Source organism: Bufo bufo, chromosome 1 (genome assembly GCF_905171765.1).
Source record: "Bufo bufo chromosome 1, aBufBuf1.1, whole genome shotgun sequence".
NCBI classification, from domain to species: domain Eukaryota; kingdom Metazoa; phylum Chordata; class Amphibia; order Anura; family Bufonidae; genus Bufo; species Bufo bufo.
This window is the reverse complement of record NC_053389.1, coordinates 321,779,092-321,804,387: the sequence shown is the minus strand read 5'-3', so window position 1 is coordinate 321,804,387 and position 25,296 is coordinate 321,779,092. Positions and strand designations below refer to the sequence as shown.

The 25,296-nt window shown below is 42.9% G+C and overlaps 1 long non-coding RNA gene across 1 annotated transcript in view; it reads left to right on the top strand.

Moving 5' to 3' along the window:
- The first annotated feature begins 8,193 nt into the window (after positions 1-8,193).
- The window catches only part of LOC120986991, a 30,841-nt gene continuing 13,738 nt past the window's right edge, over positions 8,194-25,296 (top strand). The window contains exons 1-3 of the long non-coding RNA XR_005775866.1: positions 8,194-8,204; positions 12,129-12,134; positions 23,005-23,009. This is a non-coding gene — a long non-coding RNA (uncharacterized LOC120986991). The remainder of the gene's footprint in view (positions 8,205-12,128; positions 12,135-23,004; positions 23,010-25,296) is intronic.

The window sequence follows — 25,296 nt, the reverse complement described above, 5'->3', positions numbered from 1 at the left end:
AATGCATTGACGTCAAAGAGGATTGCTGCCTAAAGTTAATGCAAAGGAAAATCCTGGTAGCTGAATGCAGCAAACATTTTTTTAATTAAAAAAGGGATAAAAACTGCAGGATGCCTGATTATGTAGATGTTTCATCTATTCACTAAAGCGTTATCATTATGTATGAACATCAATATGGCCAGTTGTTTTAAATGGAATCTGTCAGCTCCGAAACATAGAAGAGTGACAGCAGAAAATACCACATGGAGCATCTAGTCTACCTCCAGACTCGGACTGGCCCACAGGGGAACAGGTGAATCCCCTGTGGGCCCTAGGCCCCATACCCTGCACAAATGGCACACTACATATATGGTAGATATGCAGCATACAGCGTCCCAAACTGGGTAGATTATATAAAAAATTACCCTATTTATTATTATAGATGCATCAGTTGGCTGAGATGACTTGCAGGTAAATAGGCAGGCCTGCTCTCTAGAAGTCACTGCGGGGACCCCATAATCATCTTGTAGCATCTTGCTGCTGTCTGCCATAATCTCAGCTGACGATATTTGTATGTAGAAGAATGCAAACTCCAGTTTATGCGATTTGATGAGTTGTATTTAATAGGAAATGCGGTAAATCATATATGCATGACGTTTCAGCCACAATCCGACCTTCATCAGACTGGTACTGCTTAGGGAACTGTATGGATCGATATTTGTATGTATTTATACAGTGAGCCCTAGACACCCAAGTCCAACACTGCCTACTTCCCAAACTATAATGTAAGTGATGCTGAGTCCAATTTACATCTTTATACAATGCTCCCCAAAACCAGCAAAGCTGTTCTTGACCACTAGAGATGGCCTTGCGGTTCGCCCAGCGGTTGTTTCACAGCGAACTTTGCACGTTCACGTTTCGCCGAACAGGCGAACATATGACGATGTCCGCCGGTGCCATATTCTATTGCATTGCGCCACATTTTGACCCATGACACATCCATCAGGTGGGACAGGACAGCCAATTGAGACGTTTCAGCACATGGACACACCCCCACTCTATAACAGAACCCGATCTGGCAGCCATTTTACATTCTGTGTTTTGCCAGTGTAGTGAGGTTGCTTTGTGGAGCAGGGACAGGCTCTTAGGGACACCAAACGCTAGCTAATAGGGCCACAAAAGTCCTTTCAAGGACTAGTATAGTTGTGTTATCGATAGGTGTGATATACTGAGGGGTGTCATATACTAACATAGAAAGTACAGTCAGGTCCATAAATATTGGGACATCGTCACAATTCTAACATTTTTGTCTCTATACACCACCACAGTGGATTTGAAATGAAACACACAAAATGTGCTTTAACTTGAGGATATTTACATCCAAATCAGGTGAACGGTGTAGGAATTACAACAGTTTGCATATGTGTCTCCCACTTGTTAAGTGACCAAAAGTAATGGGACAATTGGCTTCTCAGCTGTTCCATGGCCAGGTGTGTGTTATTCCCTCATTATCCCAATTACAATGAGCAGATAAAAGGTCCAGAGTTAATTTCAAGTGTGCTATTTGCATTTGGAATATGTTGCTGTCAACTCTCAAGATGAGATCCAAAGAGCTGTCACTATCAGTGAAGCAAGCCATCCTTAGGATGAAAAAACAAAACAAACCCATCAGAGAGATAGCAAAAACATTAGGCTTGGCCAAAACAACTGTTTGGAACATTCTTAAAATGAAGGAATGCACTGGTGAGCTCAGCAACACCAAAAGACCCGGAAGACCACGGAAAACAACTGTGGTGGATGACCGAAGAATTATTTCCCTGGTGAAGAAAACACCCTTCACAACAGTTGGCCAGATCAAGAACACTCTCCAGGAGGTATGTGTATGTGTGTCAAAGTCAACAATCAAGAGAAAACTTCACCAGAGTGAATACAGAGGGTTTACCACAAGATGTAAACCATTGGTGAGCCTCAAAAACAGGAAGGCCAGATTACAGTTTGCCAAACAACATCTAAAAAAGCCTTCACAGTTCTGGAACAACATCCTATGGACAGATGAGACCAAGATCAACTTGTACCATGGGAAGAGAAGAGTATGGAGAAGGAAAGGAACTGCTCATGATCCTAAGCATACCACCTCATCAGTGAAGCATGGTAGTGGTAGTGTCATGGTGTGGGCATGTATGGCTGCCAATGGAACTGATTCTCTTGTTTTTATTGATGATGTGACTGCTGAAAAAAGCAGCAGGATGAATTCTGAAGTGTTTCGGGCAATATTATCTGCTCATATTCAGCCAAATGCTTCAGAACTCATTGGATGGCGCTTCACAGTGCAGATGGACAATGACCCAAAGCATACTGCAAAAGCAACCAGAGAGTTTTTTAAGGAAAAGAAGTGGAATGTTATGCAATGGCCAAGTCAATCACCTGACCTGAATCCGATTGAGCATGCATTTCACTTGCTGAAGACAAAACTGAAGGGAAAATGCCCCAAGAACAAGCAGGAGCTGAAGACAGTTACAGTAGAGGCCTGGCAGAGCATCACCAGGGATGAAACCCAGCGTATGGTGATGTCTATGCGTTCCAGACTTCAGGCTGTAATTGACTGCAAAGGATTTGCAACCAAGTATTAAAAAGTGAAAGTTTGTTTTATGATTATTATTCTGTCCCATTACTTTTGGTCCATAATCAAACTGTGTTAATTCTTACACTGTTTACCTGATTTGGATGTAAATACACTCAAATTAAAGCTGACATTCTGCAGTTAAAGCACATCTTGTTTGTTTCATTTCAAATCCATTGTGGTGGTGTATAGAGACAAAAATGTTAGAACTGTGTCGATGTCCCAATATTTATGGACCTGACTGTATATTATAGAGCATTTGTATTGTACAGAAGTTGTGTGCAGTTCTGCTGTGATACTGCAGCTATATAGAGGGACAAGTGCTATTGGAACAACTATTTGCAACAGGTGTGATATACCTGTTTCCCCCCAAAAAAACTGATTGAGGGGTGTGATATACCTGCATCCACAAAATACTGATTGAAGGCTGTGATATACAGTACAAACCAAAAGTTTGGACACACCTACTCATTCAAAGAGTTTTCTTTATTTTCATGACTATGAAGGCATCAAAACTATGAATTAACACATGTGGAATTATATACATAATAAACAAGTGTGAAACAACTGAAAATATGTCATATTCTAGGTTCTTCAAAGTAGCCACCTTTTGCTTTGAAGGAGTTCCCAGAGATGCTTAGCACTTGTTGGCCCTTTTGCCTTCACTCTGCGGTCCAGCTCACCCCAAACTATCTCGATTGGGTTCAGGTCCGGTGACTGTGGAGGCCAGGTCATCTGGCGCAGCACCCCATCACTCTCCTTCATGGTCAAATAGCCCTTACTTTCAAAGTTTTCCCAATTTTTCGGTTGACTGACTGACCTTCATTTCTTAAAGTAATGATGGCCACTCGTTTTTCTTTACTTAGCTGCTTTTTTCTTGCCATAATACAAATTCTAACCGTCTATTCAGTAGGACTATCAGCTGTGTATCCACGTGACTTCTCCTCAACGCAACTGATGGTCCCAACCCCATTTATAAGGCAAGAAATCCCACTTATTAAACCTGACAGGGCACACCTGTGAAGTGAAAACCATTTCAGGGGACTACCTCTTGAAGCTCATCAAGAGAATGCCAAGAGTGTGCAAAGCAGTAATCAAAGCAAAAGGTGGCTACTTTGAAGAACCTAGAATATGACATATTTTCAGTTGTTTCACACTTGTTTGTTATGTATATAATTCCACGTGTGTTAATTCATAGTTTTGATGCCTTCATAGTCATGAAAATAAAGAAAACTCTTTGAATGAGAAGGTGTGTCCAAACTTTTGGTCTGTACTGTATGTAGTGTTGATATACTATAATTTTTTAAGTGAAAAATCTGGAAAATATTGACCCTGTTGCCACATTTTCATGTACATGTACATTGCAGAAAATGTACCTTCTCAGTGCCCCCCATAGATGAGCTCATAGTACTCCTTTCTCCCCTTCCCCATAGTACCCACCATAATATGCCCCAGTATAAAATACCCCTATACAGAGCCCGCCATATAAAATAACCCTTCTTTGTGGCTTCAGTAGAAGCCCCCATAGTGTTCCTCTCCTCTCTTCCCCATATAAAATACCTCTTCTTTGTGGCCTCAGTAGATGCCCCCATAGATGCCCCCAATCATGTGCCAATAACAAGCGCCCCCATAGATGCCACCAATCATGTACCAGTAACAAGTACCCCCATAGATGCCCCCAATCATGTGCCAGTAAGATGTGCCCCCATAGATGTCCCCCATCATGTGCCAATAACAAGTGACCCCATAAATGCCCCCCAATCATGTGCCAGTAACAAGTGCCCCCATAGATGCACCCCGATCATGTGCCAGTAACAGGTGCCCCCACAGATGCCCCCCAATCATGTGCCAGTAACAAGTGCCCCCATAGATGCCCCCCAATCATGTACCAGTAGGAGTACCAGGGGCATTGCTAGTTTAAATCATTCGGGGCCTGGTCCCCTGATGTTTTGTCCCAGGCCCCGAATGTCCTGCCTGCCAGATAGATACAACTGTATTGCCATCCTCAGGACAGCAATACAATTACATTTAATGCACTGGAAAAGCTTAAGGACTTGTGGTGATATCACAGGTCATGTGACCAGTAAAACAGGCAGTAGTTGAGAAAGACCTGCGATGATGTCACCATCATGTGACCAGTGCAGGAGCGGATGGCAGTGAAGAGGAGAAGACCTGGGAGAAGAAGCTGTGGTGATGTCTGCTACATGAGGAGAGGTAAGTGAAGGGAAAGGCAGAGGAATGCTGGGAGTTGTGGTTATTTACCGGGACTGTATGTTAGGGCTGAAGGGAGGAATGTTATTTACATGGGACTGTGTGTTGGAGGTGGCTGGGGAGGGGGTCATGTTATTTACATGGGACTGTATGTTGATGGCGGCTGTGGGAGGGAGTGATGTTATTTACATAGGAATGCATGTTGGAGGTGGTTGGGGCAGGGTGATGTTATTTACATGGGACTGTATGTTGAAGGCGGCTGTGAAAGGGGATTATGTTATTTACATGGGACTGTATGTTAGAGGTGGCTGTGGGAGGGAGTGATGTTATTTACATGGGACTGTGTGTCGGAGGGGGCTGGGGGAGGCAGTGATGTTATTTACATGGAACTGTATGTTGATGTCGGCTGTGGGAGGGAGGGATGTTATTTACATGGGAATACATGTTGGAGGTGGCTGGGGCAGGGTGATGTTATTTACATGGGACTGTATGTTGAAGGCGGCTGTAGGAGGGGATTATGTTATTTACATGGGACTGTATGTTGGAGGCTTCTGTGGGAGGGAGTGATGTTATTTACATGGGACTGAATGTTGTGGGTGGCGATGTTATTTACATGGGACTGTATGTTCAAGGTAGCTGGGAATGATGTTATTTACATGGGACTGAATGTTGAGGGGGTGATGTTTACATGGAATTGCATGTTGGAGGCGGCTGGAGAGGGGGGTGATATTATTTACTTGGGACTGTATTTTGGAGGGGGCTGTAGATAGAGAGGGATGTTATTTACACAGGACTGTATTTTGGAGGGGGCTGGAGAGATGGTGTGATGTTATTTACATGGGCTCTATGGTGGAGAGAGGATTATAACTATAGGGGGCACTGCAAATCTACTTGACATTATAGGCGTTCTTATTACTACTGGGGGCTCTATAGGAGGGACTTATAGATCAGCCTCATTTCTACTAAGAGCACTATGGGGGTCTTATTACTACTGAGGGGTCTGTAGAGAGCTTTTTTTTACCACTGGGGGAACAATAGGGAGCCTTATTTCTACTGGGGGCTCTGTGAGGGTATTATTAATACTGGAGGGCTCTTCTACTAATGGGGGCACTCTTGGAGAGCGTTATCACGGTTGGGGCACTGACTAATGGGGGCATTCTTGGGGAGCATTGTCATGGTTGGGGGCACTGTAGGGGGCAGTATTACTAATGAGGGCTTTCTAGATAGGAATTACTATTGGTGGGACTACAAGGAGCACTATAACTATGAGGACACAAATTTTTCTTTAGGATAGTATTTGGGGGTATTGGGGAGCACAGCGAGCGTAGGATAACACTGTGGAAACTCCAGGTTGGGGGATGATGATAGAAAAGTGAGAAAGTCAAAGATATCTGTGTGTTACACTCTGCAGAGACAAGGCGCGGCTGAAAGAAGTTGTTTGGACCAAATGGAGAAGATGATGACAGAGGAGGAGACGTCACCTGGGAGGCCCTGGATGTGACAGGTATGTGCTGCTGTATATGGGGGGAGGGGGGTGGCGACTTAAAGAACTGGGCCATATTAATTGGGACTTGGGCCCCACACCTTTTGAGACCCTAGCAAGGCCCCTGAGTAGTACCATATAAAAAAAATAAACACTTATACTTACTGTACCTCCATCAGGCTGGAAGCGCTCATCTCCCTGTGCCCACTCCCACTCCTTCTTGATTGATAGGGCTAGGTGAGATGACTACACAATAGCCTGGCCCTGACAATCAGGAGAAGGAGGGGCTGGCAGAGGATGCAGGGTGCACAGAGTGGCTTGGGACCACCAAGAGTGCTCTTAACTGCTCATTTGCACATTTATTAAAAGTAATTTTTTTGCCAGATTGAAGCACTGGATTACTAAGTGAAATGTATTGCTACATTCAACCAAGCTAGCCCTACAAGACATTGTGCCAGGTTTAACAGTGAATTTCCTGGTGTCTGACTGCCTTTAAAGGAAAACTATCACAAGGAATTTTACAGTTAAACCAGTCACAATGCCTTTTTGGGCTAGATCAGCTGAATATAATGCCTTTGACTTAGCGATCTGATGCTTAATTCACGGGAAAAATTACTTTTATTCCATATGCAAATGAGCCATTAAGTGCACTGAGGTTATGTTCTTTATTTTTTGCGGAACGGACATACAGAAATGGAATGCACAAGGGGTGACTTCCGTAAATATTTATTTTTTTCAGACCCATTAAAATTAATGGTTCTGCATACGGACACTGAAAGAAAATATGTTCGTGTGCATGAGTCCTTAATTCACAGGACCATATTCCTCATAGCCATCTCACCTGTCATATATACAGTATGGGGAACATTTACCAAATCACATATGTCATTAAGTCATGGCGACATTTGGTGTTCCTTGCCACTTTTCACTTTAGTGTAATTTTACACATAAATCTGTAAACCACATTGCACTCACGCAAAATATATCATTAAATGGGTTTTCAGGGATTTTAATATTGACGACTTATCAATAACCAATATACATCAATACCAGATTGGGGCGGAACCGACACCCGATAACCCCGCGGAACAGCTGGTTGAAGAGAAGGCAGCGCTCCGTGTAAGCTCAGCCTTCCCTTCTTTGTTTACCTGCTCGCCGTCTACATCGCAGCGATGAGCAGGTGTAATTACAAGCAGCCATCCCATTCACTTCAATGGGACAGCTCCTTCCTATTCAAGTGTATACTACAGAGCCGTCCCATAGAAGTGAATGGGAAGGCTTCTTCAAAATTTGAGTGTGTGAGCACCACTGATGAGTGAGGAATGTGCGGCTGCTATACAAACAATGGCAAATAAATAATTCATCTATTTATAATATGAGCGTTCTTTTCGGATATATTTTATACAAACCCATAAATCTCATTTCTAAATTTTATTACTCCACATAACATTACCTTTCTTAGTCTTTGGAGTTTCGGTAGCTAAGAGGCACCATGCAATTATGTTATTTGTGTTATTATATGCAGGATGTATTGTATCCCCAGATATCACTTTGTGCTTGGTGTACGGTACTTACATTATATGAAGAGCATTGCAAATCCCAGATGAAAATTATTCTGATGGGATCTGTACTATGAATCTGCCGTACGGAAAGTGGGCTGTGAAGTGCGCCCAATGGAAGCCTATAATAAGAACTCCGATGTTATCCTCTTAACAGATGCTATTAGATTTTAGAGAGGTGTTCATGTTCAAAAACCATCAAAATGGATCCTTAAAGTGTTTTTGAACATCTTTCAAAGCTATCATTTAGACGTTACTATACTGGAAAATGTCAGTTTTCTGATTTAACTTTATAAATTGTGGACTGAGACTGGAGATTAGGGCTTCAAGGATAACTGAAAATGTAGTAAATGTCTTTTTTAATATCTAAAACTGAAATAATGTATTACTTGGAATGTAATATAATGAAAGTATATGATTTAATGGGTAAGTGTCGCTTACGAAAACTTCTGACACAGCATCGAGACATGACAGATTTGTGATTGGCCTGGGTGCTGAGACCAACCATTCTCCAGGATTACAAGTGCTGTGAACCTTTGTCTCTTGTCACCTTTGAAAGGCTCTTATGTATAGGATTAAAACATTCTGGGGGAGATTTATCAAAACTGGCCTAGTTGCCTATAGCGACCAATCAGATTCCACCTTTCATTATTCAGTGCTCCTTTGGAAAATGAAACGTGGAATCTGATTGGTTGCTATGGACAAGCTAATTTTCCTTGACACCAGTTTTGATAAATGTCCTTTCTATAGTAGGTACATACATCACCAAGTGTGTGTGTTAACTCTTGGTGATGTTCATAAGAGGCTCAGCTGCAGCAGAGTTAACAGTCACAGTGATAACGCATTAACTAGATATGATCACTCACCAATTAGTGTGTTAAAGGGGTTTTGTCACTTCAACAAATAGCATTTATCATGTAGAGAAAGTTAATACAAACCACTTACTAATGTATTGTGATTGTCCATATTGCTTCTGTTACGGCATACAAGGGAATGCTCCAAACTCCTAAAACGGAACCTCACGAATAGGAAACGCACCCAAGCGGCTTACATTTCTAGCAATCAGTCTCTAACAGCAGACAGTGAATCCCCCCAAGAACGAGACCAAGCTCCGTGTTGAGGGTTAAGCAGTGGACAGCCAGAGCTATGGGTTTATTGTTCTTATATACACATTAGCACCACCCACAAGGTTTTGTAAAACAACCAGTAACCACGTACAATACACTCAGACACTCCCACACAGAATCCTCCCCTCTGCCTGTGATACAATTACCTTACACAATAGGTTAATGTAATTATCACAGGCAGGAGAATACACAGTTTTATACAATGTGTTCTGTCCTGGAGACAATTGGGGAGTAATTCAATTATCTCTCAGGACAAAGGGAAATCGGCAATACACACGAGGGGACAATAGGACAGAAATCACTATTCAAATATACAATGTCACAACCATTACAGTAAACATATACATTTAACATATCCCCAGATAGCTTCGGTCTGAGTGCATTCAATTATTAGGTGAATGGCACTCAGACTACACGAATACCGTTCAATTGCCATGGAGTTTAAGTTTAGCATGGGCTGATGAGAGGGCCCATAATCCTGGGGCAAGAGGCTGGCAACCAGGCTTCTCCAGCACCCAGTGGCGAGGTTGGTTTCGCCACAGCTTCATTCACTGGCTGGGATATACACTGCTCGTTTCCATGGTTACAACCACCCTGCACTCCTCAGCAGTGCTAGTGCTTGCACACTATAGGAAAAAGCACCAGTCTATGTGCGCTCCTGGCACTTTAACCCTTTTAACTCTGCTACATCTGTAGCGCTCGTGAATAGCTGACCAACGCCAAAGGTTCACAGTGCTCAGCAAATCAGTTGTACCCGTTCATTCTAGAGATATTTCTAGCATGTCTCTATAACATGTCAAAGTGGTCCTAATGCCAAAAAATTACCTGTGCTAAAGAGGATACTTTTATGTAAAAATGCTTTTTTTTCTCTCATGTTTGACTATTTTTCTCAGCTATGGGACTGTTTGCTGTATTTCCAACTAGTAATCTGGTGATATAGTTTATACATTAAAGGGGCTGTCCCCTTTAATGTATAAGCTACAGTTTTAAACCAGCACCTGGATCTGAATACTTTTGTAATTGCTTGTAATTAAAAATGTGGCATAGCCTCTGAGCTATTCAATAAAATGTATCTGTGTCGCGCCACCTGCTGCTTGTTCTTTTTCTTATTTCTTGTCCACCTCACTGAGTTTCATTCTTCAACTGCCTCCTGAGCTGTGATAGGGAGAGAGCTGCAGCAGAATGGACACGCCCCCTGAGCTGCAGCAGAAAAGACACTCCCCTTGATCTTTTAGCTTGATATAAATCTAGCAGAGCATTAAATGTGGAGATCTCTGGATCCATGTGAGGTACAGGGCTGGTTCTAGCTTTGTTAGAAAGAGGTTGTCATGTACTATATGATGTCTGGTTTTCATTTTTTACAATAATCATGGGATAACCCCTTTGAGGTATGGTTCAATGACATGGGGCATAGACAACTAAACATTTGTTCATTGATACCAGGTTACATAACAAACTCTACAAGCAAAGTCTCAATCAAGCTTGAGTAATGGAAGGGAATGGACTATACCAATGTGATTGACTGACATGTAGACCTGGAATAGGGTAAAACAATAACGTTCTGGCTCACAGGACGACAGAAACAGCAGCCTCATGACAGCTAATATGACTGTCAGGCAGCTACTTCCAGACCCAGAGAAAGGGGGCAAGAGGCGTCTGAAGCTCAGATGATTGACCCTTGATCATAAGTCAAGTTTTCATTTTGTCTTTTCAACTGCAGCAGCCAAAACCTAGTAACATTGCTAAAAAAATATCCTATGGGTATCCAAATTACTGTTTTGTATAATAACTGAAGACATCAGAGACGGTTCCCACCACAACCCATACGCTGACCTACATCTAATGCCTCATGCACACAACCGTTTTTGTGGTCCGCATCCGAGCCGCATTTTGTTGCGGCTCGGGTGCGGACCCATTCACTTTAATGGGGCCGCAAATTATGAGGACAGCACTCCGTGTGCTGTCTGCATCCGTTGCTCTGTTCCGTGGCCCCGCCAAAAAAATATAGCATGTCCTATTCTTGTCCGTTTAGCGGACAAGAATAGACATTTCTACCAAGGGCCGCCCGTTCCGTAAATTGTGGAAGGCACACGGGCGGCTTCTGTTTTTTGCGGATCCGCGGTTTGCGGACCGCAAAAAACGGCACGGTCATGAGGCCTAAAGGTCATTTGATAAACAACTATTCCTCCTGATCAACCCTACACATGCATGCTTGGTTGGACAGAGCATGAATGTATCCTCAACAGCAAGGGGGGAATAAGTTGCTGCTAGCTTATTTCACTTGAAAACAAAGGGTCAGGCATGTTGAATTTCAATATGCCAATTCTTTCTTTTCCTGACGTCTTCCTTGGGCAAAAATCGAATACACGTTAGATGTATTAGAGGCCAGTTACACCAAAACTGGCTTAAAGGGGTTATAAAACAAAATGTATTAATATATACAGTGAATAGGGTATTTCAAATGAGACATTATTGCAATACACATACAATAAAAATATAGTAAAGTTTCCTATGTATATTACATTTTCCTCACTGGCAGTGCCCCCTGCTGTTTATCATATGGCTAGAATTATGGACCCCATTTTGTTGCATTCAGTGTGATCTCATAGTGAAGCAGCCCAGACACCCTAAATTCATAGAGGTGTAGAGCTATATCACTTTCTAGAAAGTGGAGAAGGAAACTGGGGTTGGGGGCATTACATACAATAGTGCTATAGTGGAATCTTTGGTTCTGCCTGCAGAAAGCTGCTGCTGCCCACAGGAAGGGAAGACAGAAGTCCTCCAGATATTGGAAGTAAAAAAGATTTTGAAAAAACATTGTGGGATAACCCCTTTAAAGGGATTGTCTCACTTCAGCAAATAGCATTTATCATGTAGAGAAAATGAATACAAGGCACTTACTAATGTATTGTGATTGTCCATATTGCCTCCTTTGCTGGTGTCATTCATTTTTCCATCACCCTGCAATCCAGCAGTGATGGCCGCACTTGCACACTATAGGTGCTTTTTCCTATAGTGTGCAAGCACGACCACTGCTGCTGGACTGCAGGGTGGTCGTAACCCCTGTATATAAGCAGTGTATAATGTGATGGAAAAAAGAATCCAGCCAGCAAAGGAGGCAATATGGACAATCAGAATACATTAGTAAGTGGCTTGTATTAACTTTCTCTACATGATAAATGCTACTTACTTAAATGATAGAACCTCTTTAACGATCCAACTATGCATTTTTACAAGCTCCACAATATTCTAGGGCTGCAAAGAAAGATTCATGTTTGGCCTTTATATTTCTACTTTCAATTGTCTCATTTTATTGTGTAATAATAGAAATGAGAAACAATTCTTTACCATTATGTTTTAATTTCAAACAGGCCCAAATGCACTATTGTGTTGTCCCAGCGGTAAAGTTACATTAGTAAGAAATTGCCACTGTTCCATTGCATTTTTTATTAAATTGTTAGGGAAATTATCTTCTGGAAATTGTATGCAGAAATAGATTCAGCAGTGCAAATATGAAAACAACACTGAGGCGGATTCACCAATCCTTTAGAAGGTGTAAACCGGGTGTCTAGACCTGCACCAGATTCATAACAGGGGCTCAGGCTGGATGTTAAATATGGTGCACGCACCCTTTCCAGCAGTCCACTGCCTTTTTAGAGCTAGGCGCCGACTTTTACTGTAAACTTAGATGTGTCAAATTGTGCCACTTTTTGGGGCATTTTATGCTAAAATTTAGTGACCTCACATTAGTAAATGTGGGGAACTTTTCTGTATGGGGCAGATAGTTTACCTGATAAAAAGCTTTCAGTTAGCTGTCAAGTGAAATGTAATTCTCTCACTGCTCAAGATTCTCTGTGAAGTTGTATTATGATATGTATTACACAGCTTTTTATTCTGCGAGTAGAACATAAAAGCAGTGTGGGATTGTTCTCAATGGGTTCCACAGTGTTTTATGTCCTATTCTTCCTATTCTCCAAATGGAGCTGTAACTAAACAGTAAACACCATTTCACTGACAAAACAAGAGTTTTGGAGAACAAGGTGCTGAAATTTATCCTAGAGGGACTCTTATAGATAGGATTGGATAGGCTCCATTGAGAATTCTACAACGGATGACGGATTTAAAACCTGTCAGGACTGTATCCAGTATGGAGTGATGGGACAAACGCACATTACCAAACAGACTTTTAGGGCTCTTGCACACAAACGTATTTTCTTTCCATGTCCGTTTTTTTTGCAGACCATATGAGGAACCATTCTTTTCAATGCAAGAAAGAGCATGTCATGAGTAAGGGCAGACATCACAATAGCCCGAAACCGGTAGACGAGGATTTGTCAAACTGGATGTAATTTTTAATCGATGAAATAAAGTACCGCTGAACAATCTACATATTGCGCTGGATTGCTTCTTTTTTATTGGATTCTTTTCAATGGGTTCACAAAAAAAAACAGAAGTTACTCCGCGTGCATTCCGTTTCTGTATGTTCGTGTGTCCATGCAGCAAAAAAAAAAGAACATGTCCTATTATTGTCTGCATTACGGATAAGGATAGGACTGTTCTATTAGGGCCAGCTGTTCCGTTCCATGAAATACAGAATGCACACAGACGTCACCCATTCTTTTTGCTGATCCGGCAAAATACATTTAGTCGTGTGCATGAGCGCTTAACCACACTTTAGATAGGGGTGATTACTGGAAGTTCAACACTCTAGTTATTTCAATTTTGTGTTGGGCGAGCACTCTAACATCAAAACACACATTTATTATATAAATATAATGATATCAGACACTATAAAATCAATATAAAATCAAATAAATCGCAATATCCACAAAGGGGGCAACTGCTGTACGCCACCATGAGAGTCCGTAATGAAATAAAGATCTCTTTACCATACAAGCGCATATATTGCTCTTTGTTTCCTTATGAAGCCTGGAAAATTGATGTTGTGTCGACAAAAATAATCGCAAATAATGCAGGTAATGTTGTTACTTTCGGGTAAATTCTGATCCAATCCGAAGGGTAATAGCATCAATAATGATCGTGTATGATTTAGTCAAATTGTGACAGATGGTAGTATCGGCTATTCAGCCGCTTACCTCCTTCCTTCAGGAGTTGTTCTTGGCGTCTCAGCTGGTTTAACGAGGGGCGAGCGGTGCGTGAAAGCTCTGGCGTCTCGCGTCGCACTCCTCGAATAGGTGTTGTCAAGATCTGTGTTAACAAACTCTCGCGGGATCACACTTACGGGACTTCTGTCTCATCCGGAACTAACGTCTCTAGTATGTAGAGTCAAAGCCCAGTTTTTCAAATTCTTTTATGATGATGTCTGCATGGCCATGCGACTGGAGGTATTTCGACAGGTGTGCGACGTTACTAGACACATTTCGGGATATGTCACTACCCCTTCCTCAGTGGTTACGCTGCACCTGTCTGCGTCCATCTTATATGCTAGGTAAAGATGGAGTCAATACATGGAAGCCGGATCCGAAATTTAGAATTGGATGTTTACGATTTTTTATAGAAAATTCCTTGCGGTTTATTTGCGGTTTATTTATTGCAGTTTTTCTTCTTTTATATACTTTCTGGATCGAATACTGTAGTTCACAATATCAGTAATAGATATCAGAGCCTGTTCAGAGTTAGGTTTCTACAATATCTGTCTTTAGTATGGTTCTTCTTTCATGCGTTTTCTTTGCGTTTTTTTGCGATTTTTCTTTGTTTATTGCAATATCCATTTCTTTTTTATATTGTATAAAAACACTAGATTAAAATGTTATTCAAATATGTGGGCAATTCAAGTTGATTTCGACATCAACACAGAACATGGTGGAGAATCAATATTATATCATATCCTGATTGACAAGTGGGTAAATAGATCGAATCATTCAGATATTACAATTGATGATAACATTACATACACTTGAGGGTGAATTCAGAGATGGGACTTGACAGTGAAAGGATGGGGGCCCCAGGCCGAGGGGGCGTCGCAGTGCCGATAAACGGCCAGACATGCGACCCCCCCCATCGGACCGGGGGCACCCACCTACAAAAAGACGAAGAGCTCCAACTCCGAGTTCAACCCTGCTGGTAGCAGGGTCCCAAATTCATATATCCGTCGGGATTCCATCCTAGACATCTGTTTAATAAAGTTCCCTCCTCTCCAGTGCTGGTGTACCTTTTCCAGTGACATGAAAGTGAGATTGGTTGGGTCGCTGTTATGGACCTCTTTGTAGTGTTTAGACAGAGAGTGTTTCTCATAGCCTTTTCTAATGTTAGCTATGTGTTCAGCCAATCTCGTCTTTAATAGCCGTTTGGTCCTACCAATATACTGTCTATTGCATGGACACTGGATCAGGTAGACAACGCCGGTAGAATTACATGTAAGACAGTCCTTGATCTGCCAAACAGATGCATTTTGTGTGGAAGAGACTGTTGTGGTCTTACGAGGTTTACTATTGGTTTTGCACGCCATACATTTCCCACATTTGAAAAATCCCTTTAGATCCATCCAGGTACCCAAAAGGGTTTTCTTCTTATTTTTGGATTTGACAGAGGGAGCTATTTTGATGCCCAGATTGGGTGCCTTGGTAAATGTGACCTGCGGAGTTGTAGGTAGAAGATAACCTATCACTTTATCATTCAATATGTGATGCCAGTGTGTTCTTACTATTTTTTGTACTTTTCTATAGTCATCATTAAAAGGAAGGATAATCCTACTATTGATCTCATTAGTTGTTTGGGATTTTTTCTTCCTCTCTACCATCTGATTATCAAAAAAGGTCTGTCTGTCTAATTTTCTGACCTTTTCTAAGGCCTCCCCCACTATCTCATCCGGATATTCCTTCACTAGGAACAGTTCTCTCATTCTAGCCGCCTCCTCCTCAAAAAGATGGTCCTCCGTACAGTTCCTCCTGATTCTATGGAACTGGCCGGCTGGGATGTTACTCAACCATCTTGGGAGGTGGCAGCTAGAATATTGAATAAAACTGTTCCTAGTTGTTGGTTTATAAAATGTGTTGCATATAAACCTATTGTTCTGTTTCTTTATTATTAGATCAAGGAATTCAGTCTCTTCCTTGACAGTGGAGGTGAACACCAAGTTCAAATGATTCCCATTAATCTCCCTCAGGAAAAGATCTAAATTTTCCCTATCACCCTTCCAAATAAAAATCACGTTGTCAATATAGCGGCGCCATAGGGCCAGATCTGTCCCCAGTCTTGGCCCGATATGGTTATGTTCCCATTCTGCCAAGAATAGATTATCATAGCTGGGGGCGAATCTGGTCCCCATGGCAGTTCCGCATTTCTGTAGGTAATAGACATCCTCAAAATAAAAATAATTGTGATTCAGGATGTAATCTATACCATCTATAATAAAGTCGACGTGTATATCCTCAATTGTTCCCTCTCTTTCCATTTGTTGTCTCACCGCCAATATCCCCTGTTGTTGGTCAATCACTGTATAGAGGGATTGAAAGTCTAGGGTCCCCATAATCCACTCCGGTTGACTTTCTAGATTCTCGAGGACCTGAATGATATGGGTCGTATCTTTAATGTATGAACTAGTTTTTTTCACTATTAGTTGTAATTGTGTGTCTATATATCTAGACAAGTTGGATGTAATCGATTTGATTCCCGACACAATCGGTCGACCGGGAGGATTTTCCAAGTCCTTATGGATCTTGGGCAGACAGTAGAAGACTGGAAGTCTCCTCTGTGTGCCCAAGATGAATTCGAATTCCTGTTTTGATAATTATTTTTTGTTCTAAGCCTCTCTTGCAATATTCTTTCAGATCTTGATCGAATCTGTTGAGGGGGTCATTTTTCAACCTTAAGTATGTTTTACTATCCGCAAGTTGCCTTAGACATTCGTTATTGTACTTTATTGTATCTAATATAACCACCGCACCTCCCTTATCTGCGGGGCGTATAATAATTGATTTTTTTTTTGTAGTTGTTTTAATGCGGAAAGTTCTTGTTTTGTTAGATTATCTCGATAAGGGGGTCTGGCTTTCATTTTCCTTATGTCTTCCTCCACATTTTTTTGAAAGGTTGCCATTTTTCGGCTTATCTCATTTCTTGGGAACATAGTTGATTTATTTTTTAATAGAGGATTTTTTGACACAGGATTTTTTAGTGTAGGATTTTTCAAGGGGCTATTCCCATTCACCCCATCTCTTGTTATAGGGTTTTTCAAGAAGTATTTCTTTAAACAGATACCTCTGATAAATTTTTGTATCCCTATATACACTGCTCAAAAAAATAAAGGGAACACTTAAACAACACAATGTAACTCCAAGTCAGTCACACTTCTGTGAAATCAAACTGTCCACTTAGGAAGCAACACTGAGTGACAATCAATTTCACATGCTGTTGTGCAAATGGGATAGACAACAGGTGGAAATTATAGGCAATTAGCAAGACACCCCCAATAAAGGAGTGGTTCTGCAAGTGGTAACCACAGACCACTTCTCAGTTCCTATGCTTCCTGGCTGATGTTTTGGTCACTCTTGAATGCTGGCGGTGCTTTCACTCTAGTGGTAGCATGAGACGGAGTCTACAACCCACACAAGTGGCTCAGGTAGTGCAGCTTATCCAGGATGGCACATCAATGCGAGTTGTGACAAGAAGGTTTGCTGTGTCTGTCAGCGTAGTGTCCAGAGCATGGAGGCGCTACCAGGAGACAGGCCAGTACATCAGGAGACGTGGAGGAGGCCGTATGAGGGCAACAACCCAGCAGCAGGACCGCTACCTCCGCCTTTGTGCACGGAGGAAAAGGAGGAGCACTGCCAGAGCCCTGCAAAATGACCTCCAGCAGGCCACAAATGTGCATGTGTCTGCTTAAACGGTCAGAAACAGACTTCATGAGGGTGATATGAGGGCCCGATGTCCACAGGTGGGGGTTGTGCTTACAGCCCAACACCGTGCAGGACGTTTGGCATTTGTCAGAGAACACCAAGATTGGCAAATTCGCCACTGGCGCCCTGTGCTCTTCACAGATGAAAGCAGGTTCACACTGAGCACATGTGACAGACGTGACAGAGTCTGGAGACGCCGTGGAGAACGTTCTGCTGCCTGCAACATCCTCCAGCATGACCGGTTTGGCATTGGGTCAGTAATGGTGTGAGGTGGCATTTCTTTGGAGGGCCGCACAGCCCTCCATGTGCTCGCCAGAGGTAGCCTGACTGCCATTAGGTACCGAGATGAGATCCTCAGACCCCTTGTGAGACCATATGCTGGTGCGGTTAGCCCTGGGTTCCTCCTAATGCAAGACAATGCTAGACCTCATGTGGCTGGAGTGTGTCAGCAGTTCCTGCAAGACGAAGGCATTGATGCTATGGACTGGCCCGCCCGTTCCCCAGACCTGAATCCAACTGAGCACATCTGGGACATCATGTCTCGCTCTATCCACCAACGTCACGTTGCACCACAGACTGTCCAGGAGTTGGCAGATGCTTTAGTCCAGGTCTGGGAGGAGATCCCTCAGGAGACCGTCCGCCACCTCATCAGGAGCATGCACAGGCGTTGTAGGGAGGTCATACAGGAACGTGGAGGCCACACACACTACTGAGCCTCATTTTGACTTGTTTTAAGGACATTACATCAAAGTTGGATCAGCCTGTAGTGTGTTTTTCCACTTTAATTTTGAGTGTGACTCCAAATCCAGACCTCCATGGGTTAAAAAATTTGATTTCCATTTTTTTATTTTTGTGTGATTTTGTTGTCAGCACATTCAACTATGTAAAGAACAAAGTATTTCAGAAGAATATTTAATTAATTCAGATCTAGGATGTGTTATTTTTGTGTTCCCTTTATTTTTTTGAGCAGTGTATGTTGAAAATTTATCAACCTTTTCAGTGGGGGCAAATTTAAGGCCGAGTCCCATCTCTGAATTCACCCTCAAGTGTATGTAATGTTATCGATTGTAATATCTGAATGATTCGATCTATTTACCCACTTGTTAATCAGGATATAATATAATATTGATTTTCCACCATGTTCTGTGTTGATGTTGAAATCAACTTGAATTTCCCACATATTTGAATAACATTTTAATCTAGTGTTTTTATACAATATAAAAAAGAAAAAAAGAAATGGATATTGCAATAAACAAAGAAAAATCGCAAAAAAACGCAAAGAAAACGCATGAAAGAAGAACCATACTAAAGACAGATATTGTAGAAACCTAACTCTGAACAGGCTCTGATATCTATTACTGATATTGTGAACTACATTATTCGATCCAGAAAGTATATAAAAGAAGAAAAACTGCAATAAATAAACCGCAAATAAACCGCAAATAAACCGCAAGGAATTTTCTATTAAAAATCGTAAACATCCAATTCTAAATTTCGGATCCAGCTTCCATGTATTGACTCCATCTTTACCTAGCATATAAGATGGACGCAGACAGGTGCAGCGTAACCACTGAGGAAGGGGTAGTGACATATCCCGAAACGCGTCTGATAACGTTGCACACCTGTCGAAATACCTCCAGTCGCATGACCATGCAGACATCATCATAAAAGAATTCGAAAAACTGGGCTTTGACTCTACATACTAGAGACGTTAGTTCCGGATGAGAAGTCCCGTAAGTGTGATCCCGCGAGAGTTTGTTAACACAGATCTTGACAACACCTATTCGAGGAGTGCGACGCGAGACGCCGGAGCTTTCCCGCACCGCTCGCCCCTCGTTAAACCAGCGGAGACGCCAAGAACAACTCCTGAAGGAAGGAGGTAAGCGGCTGAATAGCCGATACTACCATCTGTCACAATTTGACTAAATCATACACGATCATTATTGATGCTATTACCCTTCGGATTGGATCAGAACTTACCCGAAAGTAACAACATTACCTGCATTATTTGCGATTATTTTTGTCGACACAACATCAATTTTCCAGTCTTCATAAGGAAACAAAGAGCAATATATGCGCTTGTATGGTAAAGAGATCTTTATTTCATTACGGACTCTCATGGTGGCGTACAGCAGTTGCCCCCTTTGTGGATATTGCGATTTATTTGATTTTATATTGATTTTATAGTGTCTGATATCATTATATTTATATAATAAATGTGTGTTTTGATGTTAGAGTGCTCGCCCAACACATCTTTATTTTAGCTTTCTCCTCTTTCTGAGAGGTAGGGTGTTCTCTCCATTGGGTTGGTAGCACCATACCATAGATAATAGGGAGTGAGCCACCACTACAACAGAGTACTATTTCTATTTTGTGATTGTTAGATCTGGACTGCAGAACTGGATTGTGGACTTGTTAGAGCGTAGTCTGGTCTTCAGCTCTGTATCTCTATCCTTTGTTTTTAAATTAAGCAGCCAGCAAACAGGCACACAATGTCCACTAGCCAGGCATCATCATACAGGACCAGATAATGAGCAAGCTGCTCTAGCAAGTCCTCAACAAGAGAAAAGGCTGATCTCGCCCCGAGCAGAAGCTGAAGCTGCAAAAGTAAGGTCTTCCTTTGCTGCACAAGAGATGCAACTAAAGAAGGAAAGAGCATCAAAGGAAAAAGAGAGCATTACTGGAAGAAGAGAGAGCATGCCTGCAAGCGTCAAAGGAAAAATAGAGAGCGTTACTGGAAAAATAAAAGCATTATTGGAAGAAGAGAGAGTATGCCTGGAAGCGTCACTGCAAAAACTTACCGCAGAGAAAGAAGCAGCAGCCGCAGTGGCCAAAGCAGAGTTCCTAGAAGCCTTGGAGTTTCCAGAATCCGAGAAACACAGCCAAGTACATACTTGGGCCAGACCTAGATGAACAAGATCCAGCACAGCGCGTCTCAGAATATGTCCATCTGCATCCCAGGACAAATGACAAATATGATATCAGCCCGCTTATACAGAGTGTCAAAGATCCCACTTTGAACTACAGTACCTCAAGCAGGACGGTATGTGACAAATCGATGCTGACCACAACTACCGCCCTACAGAACAAAAGTTACAACCTTCGCTTAGACTTAAAGGGACACCCTTCGCATCAGAACGGTATTATACAGACTTCCCTAAGCTATAAACCCGTAAAAGGTATAGTGATACACCACACATGCAGCATAACAACAACACACCGGGTAGTATTGGCGCTAACTAGGCCGCTATGGACTTCGCTAAGTTCTTTGCTAAACAGGATCTGATTACCAAAGGACTTATAAAGTTCACCGATCACCCGGAGAACTACAGGGCATTCCTATAGTATGGAGTTAGATCTCTTGGTAAAGTGGATTGGAAGCGAGTCTGCTAAACACGCCAAAAGAATCAGAGACATTAACATATACTATACGGACAAAGGCCTAAACATGGTGTGGGAAAGACTTGATGAGTGTTATGGGTCAATAGAAGCTATAGAAAATGCTTTATATAAAACAATTGATACTTTTCCCAGAATAGTGGGTAGAGGTTACTAGAAGCTCAGGAAACTCAGCAACTTGTTAATAGAGGTACAGGTTTCTCAGGCAGAAGGAGATTTGCCAGGGCTAGCATTCCTGGACACTGCCAGAGGTGTCAATCCGATTTTCCAAAAACTCCCTTATAATCTACAATAGAAGTGGATAACGCATCGTTACCATTATAAATGGGTTCATATGTACCATTCCCCCCCTCCCTTCGTGGTGTTTGTAGACTTTGTCGCTGAACAGGCAAGGATTAGGAATGATCCCAGTTTTAACTTTACATTGTCATGTTCCACTACCCCTGGTGTTAAACCTCATAAAACACCAGTGGCAGTCCACAAAACTAACGTTGCCTCCGGAGGTTCTACTTACAGGCCGTTTAAGTCTTCTCAAGAAGAGAACAAACTCAATGATGTTACCAAAGAATGCTCCCTGCACAAGAAACCACATCCTCTACTAAAATGCAGAGCCTTCAGGGAGAAGTCTTTAGAGGACCGCAAAGAATTCCTCAAAGAAAACGACATCTGCTTCCGGTGCTGCGCTACAACATTGTACTTCGCTATGAATTGTAAGGTCAGTGTGACATGCACAGAATGCAGTAACACAGAACACAACACGGCTTTACACCCTGGACCACCCACTCAGGTATCACTCCAAGCAGAGGAGCATGACGGGAAGCAGATAGACACTGACGTAGACACCGCAGTAGTCACTTCTCACTGTACTGAGATCTGTCTAGGACTCGCAGGAGGAAAGTCCTGCTCAAAAATCTGCCTTGTCAGAGTTTATCCGGGCGGTCACCGTGATAAGGCGATCAAGGTATATGCAATTTTAGATGATCAAACCAACAGGTCTTTAGCTAAATCGACACCTTCGACACCTTCAACATCATAGGGCCCAGTTATCCCTACTCCTTAAGGACATGTGCAGGTACCATTGAGACGGCGGGGAGGAAGGCAACTGGATACAAGTAGGGATGAGCGAACCCGAACTGTATAGTTCGGGTTCGTAACGAATTTTGGGGTGTCCGTGACACGGACCCGAACCCGAACATTTTCGTAAAAGTCCGGGTTCGGGTTCGCTGTTCGGCGCTTTCTTGGCACTTTTTGAAAGGCTGCAAAGCAGCCAATCAACAAGCGTCATACTACTTGCCCCAAGAGGCCATCACAGCCATGCCTACTATTGGCATGGCTGTGATTGGCCAGTGCAGCATGTGACCCAGCCTCTATATAAGCTTGGGTCACGTAGCGCTGCACGTCACTCTGCTGATACAAGCGTAGGGAGAGGTTGCAGCTGCGACGTTAGGGCGAGATTAGGCAGATTAACTCCTCCAAAAGACTTCATTCAGTGATCGATCTACAGCTGTGGATCATTGAACTGCTTCTATTCAATTGCTCAGTGTTTTTAGGCTGCCCAGAGCATTTTTCAGTCACTTTTTTCTGGGGTGATCGGCGGCCATTTTATGGCTTGTGGTGCGCCAGCACAAGCTACCACCAAGTGCATTTAACCATCAATAGTGTGGTTATTTTTTGCTATATCCTACATCAGGGTCAAGCTTTCATCAAGTGCATTTAACCATCAATAGTGTGGTTATTTTTTGGCCATATACTACATCAGGTGCAGGCTGAGCCAGTGTCACCCAAGTGCATTTAACCATCAATAGTGTGGTTATTTTTTGCTATATCCTACATCAGGGTCAAGCTTTCATCAAGTGCATTTAACCATCAATAGTGTGGTTATTTTTTGGCCATATACTACATCAGGTGCAGGCAGAGCCTGTGTCACCCAAGTGCATTTAACCATAAATAGTGTGGTTATTTTTTGCTATATCCTACATCAGGGTCAAGCTTTCATCAAGTGCATTTAACCATCAATAGTGTGGTTATTTTTTGGCCATATACTACATCAGGGGCAAGTTGAGCCTGTCACCCAGCGCCTAAAAAATAGGCCTGACATTTATATTCATCCAAATCTGTACTGTTTTAGCTGGTCCAGTTATTTTTAGTGAACGTCAAAGCACAGTTTTTGTTCTGGGTTGAAAAACAATTCCCAAATTTGCAATTCTCAAAATTAGTGGTTTCTGCTGTATCAGGCCTACTTTAAATCTATCCCTAAAAGGGTATATTAGATTCAAGGTGCTGATAGGGTCATTCTGAAAAACTTAACACACACGCTACAGTGCAGATACAAGTCTAATTCTGTGATTAAACGTATACCTGTCACACAGCGCCTAAAAAATAGGCCTCACATTTATATTCAGCTAAATCTGTCATTACTGGTGTGCCTGTATTAGTGTAATACGGTACCTAAATAGATAGCCAGATAGTGTTAGGTGTCTGTAAAAAAAGGCCTGAATTTTAATTCAATACATTGGCCCGAATAATATTTTTCTTATTGTGGTGAACGGTAACAATGAGGAAAACATCTAGTAAGGGACGCGGACGTGGACATGGTCGTGGTGGTGTTAGTGGACCCTCTGGTGCTGGGAGAGGACGTGGCCATTCTGCCACAGCCACACGTCCTAGTGTACCAACTACCTCAGGTCCCAGTAGCCGCCAGAATTTACAGCCATATTTGGTGGGGCCCAATGCCGTTCTAAGGATGGTAAGGCCTGAGCAGGTACAGGCATTAGTCAATTGGGTGGCCGACAGTGCATCCAGCACGTTCACATTATCTCCCACCCAGTCTTCTGCAGAAAGCGCACAGATGGCGCATGAAAACCAAGCCCATCAGTCTGTCACATCACCCCCATGCATATCAGGGAAACTGTCTGAGCCTCAAGTTATGCAGCAGTCTCTGTTATGCTGTTTGAAGACTCTGCTGCCAGGGTTTCCCAAGGGCATCCACCTAGCCCTTCCCCAGGGGTGGAAGAGATAAAATGCACTAACGCACAACCACTTATGTTTCCTGATGATGAGGACATGGGAATACCACCTCAGCACGTCTCTGATGATGACAAAACACAGGTGCCAACTGCTGCGTCTTTCTGCAATGTGCAGACTGAACAGGAGGTCAGGGATCAAGACTGGGTGGAAGACGATGCAGGGGACGATGAGGTCCTAGACCCCACATGGAATGAAGGTCATGCCACTGACTTTCACAGTTCAGAGGAAGAGGAAGTGGTGAGACCGAGCCAACAGAGTAGCAAAAGAGGGAGCAGTGGGCAAAATCAGAACACCCGCCGCCAAGAGACTCTGCCTGCTACTGACCGCCGCCATCTGGGACTGAGCACCCCAAAGGCAGCTTCAAGGAGTTCCCTGGCATGGCACTTCTTCAAACAATGTGCTGACGACAAGACCCGAGTGGTTTGCACGCTGTGCCATCAGAGCCTGAAGCGAGGCATTAACGTTCTGAACCTTAGCACAACCTGCAGTGGAGTAAACAGCTTAAAAACAAGGAAGTCACTCAGGCTCCCCCTGCTACCTCTTCTGCTGCTGCCGCCGCCTCGGCCTCTTCCTCCGCCTCTGGAGGGACGTTGGCACTTGCCGCCCAGCAAACATGGGATGTACCACCAACACCACCACCACCTGCGTCACCAAGCATCTCAACCATGTCACATGGCAGCGTTCAGCTCTCCATCTCACAAACATTTGAGAGAAAGCGTAAATTCCCACCTAGCCACCCTCGATCCCTGGCCCTGAATGCCAGCATTTCTAAACTACTGGCCTATGAAATGCTGTCATTTAGGCTGGTGGACACACACAGCTTCAAACAGCTCATGTCGCTTGCTGTCCCACAGTATGTTGTTCCCAGCCGGCACTAATTCTCCAAGAGAGCCGTGCCTTCCCTGCACAACCAATTATCCGATAAAATCAAGTGTGCACTGTGCAACGCCATCTGTGGCAAGGTCCACCTAACCACAGATACGTGGACCAGTAAGCACGGCCAGGGACGCTATATCTCCCTAACTGCACACTGGGT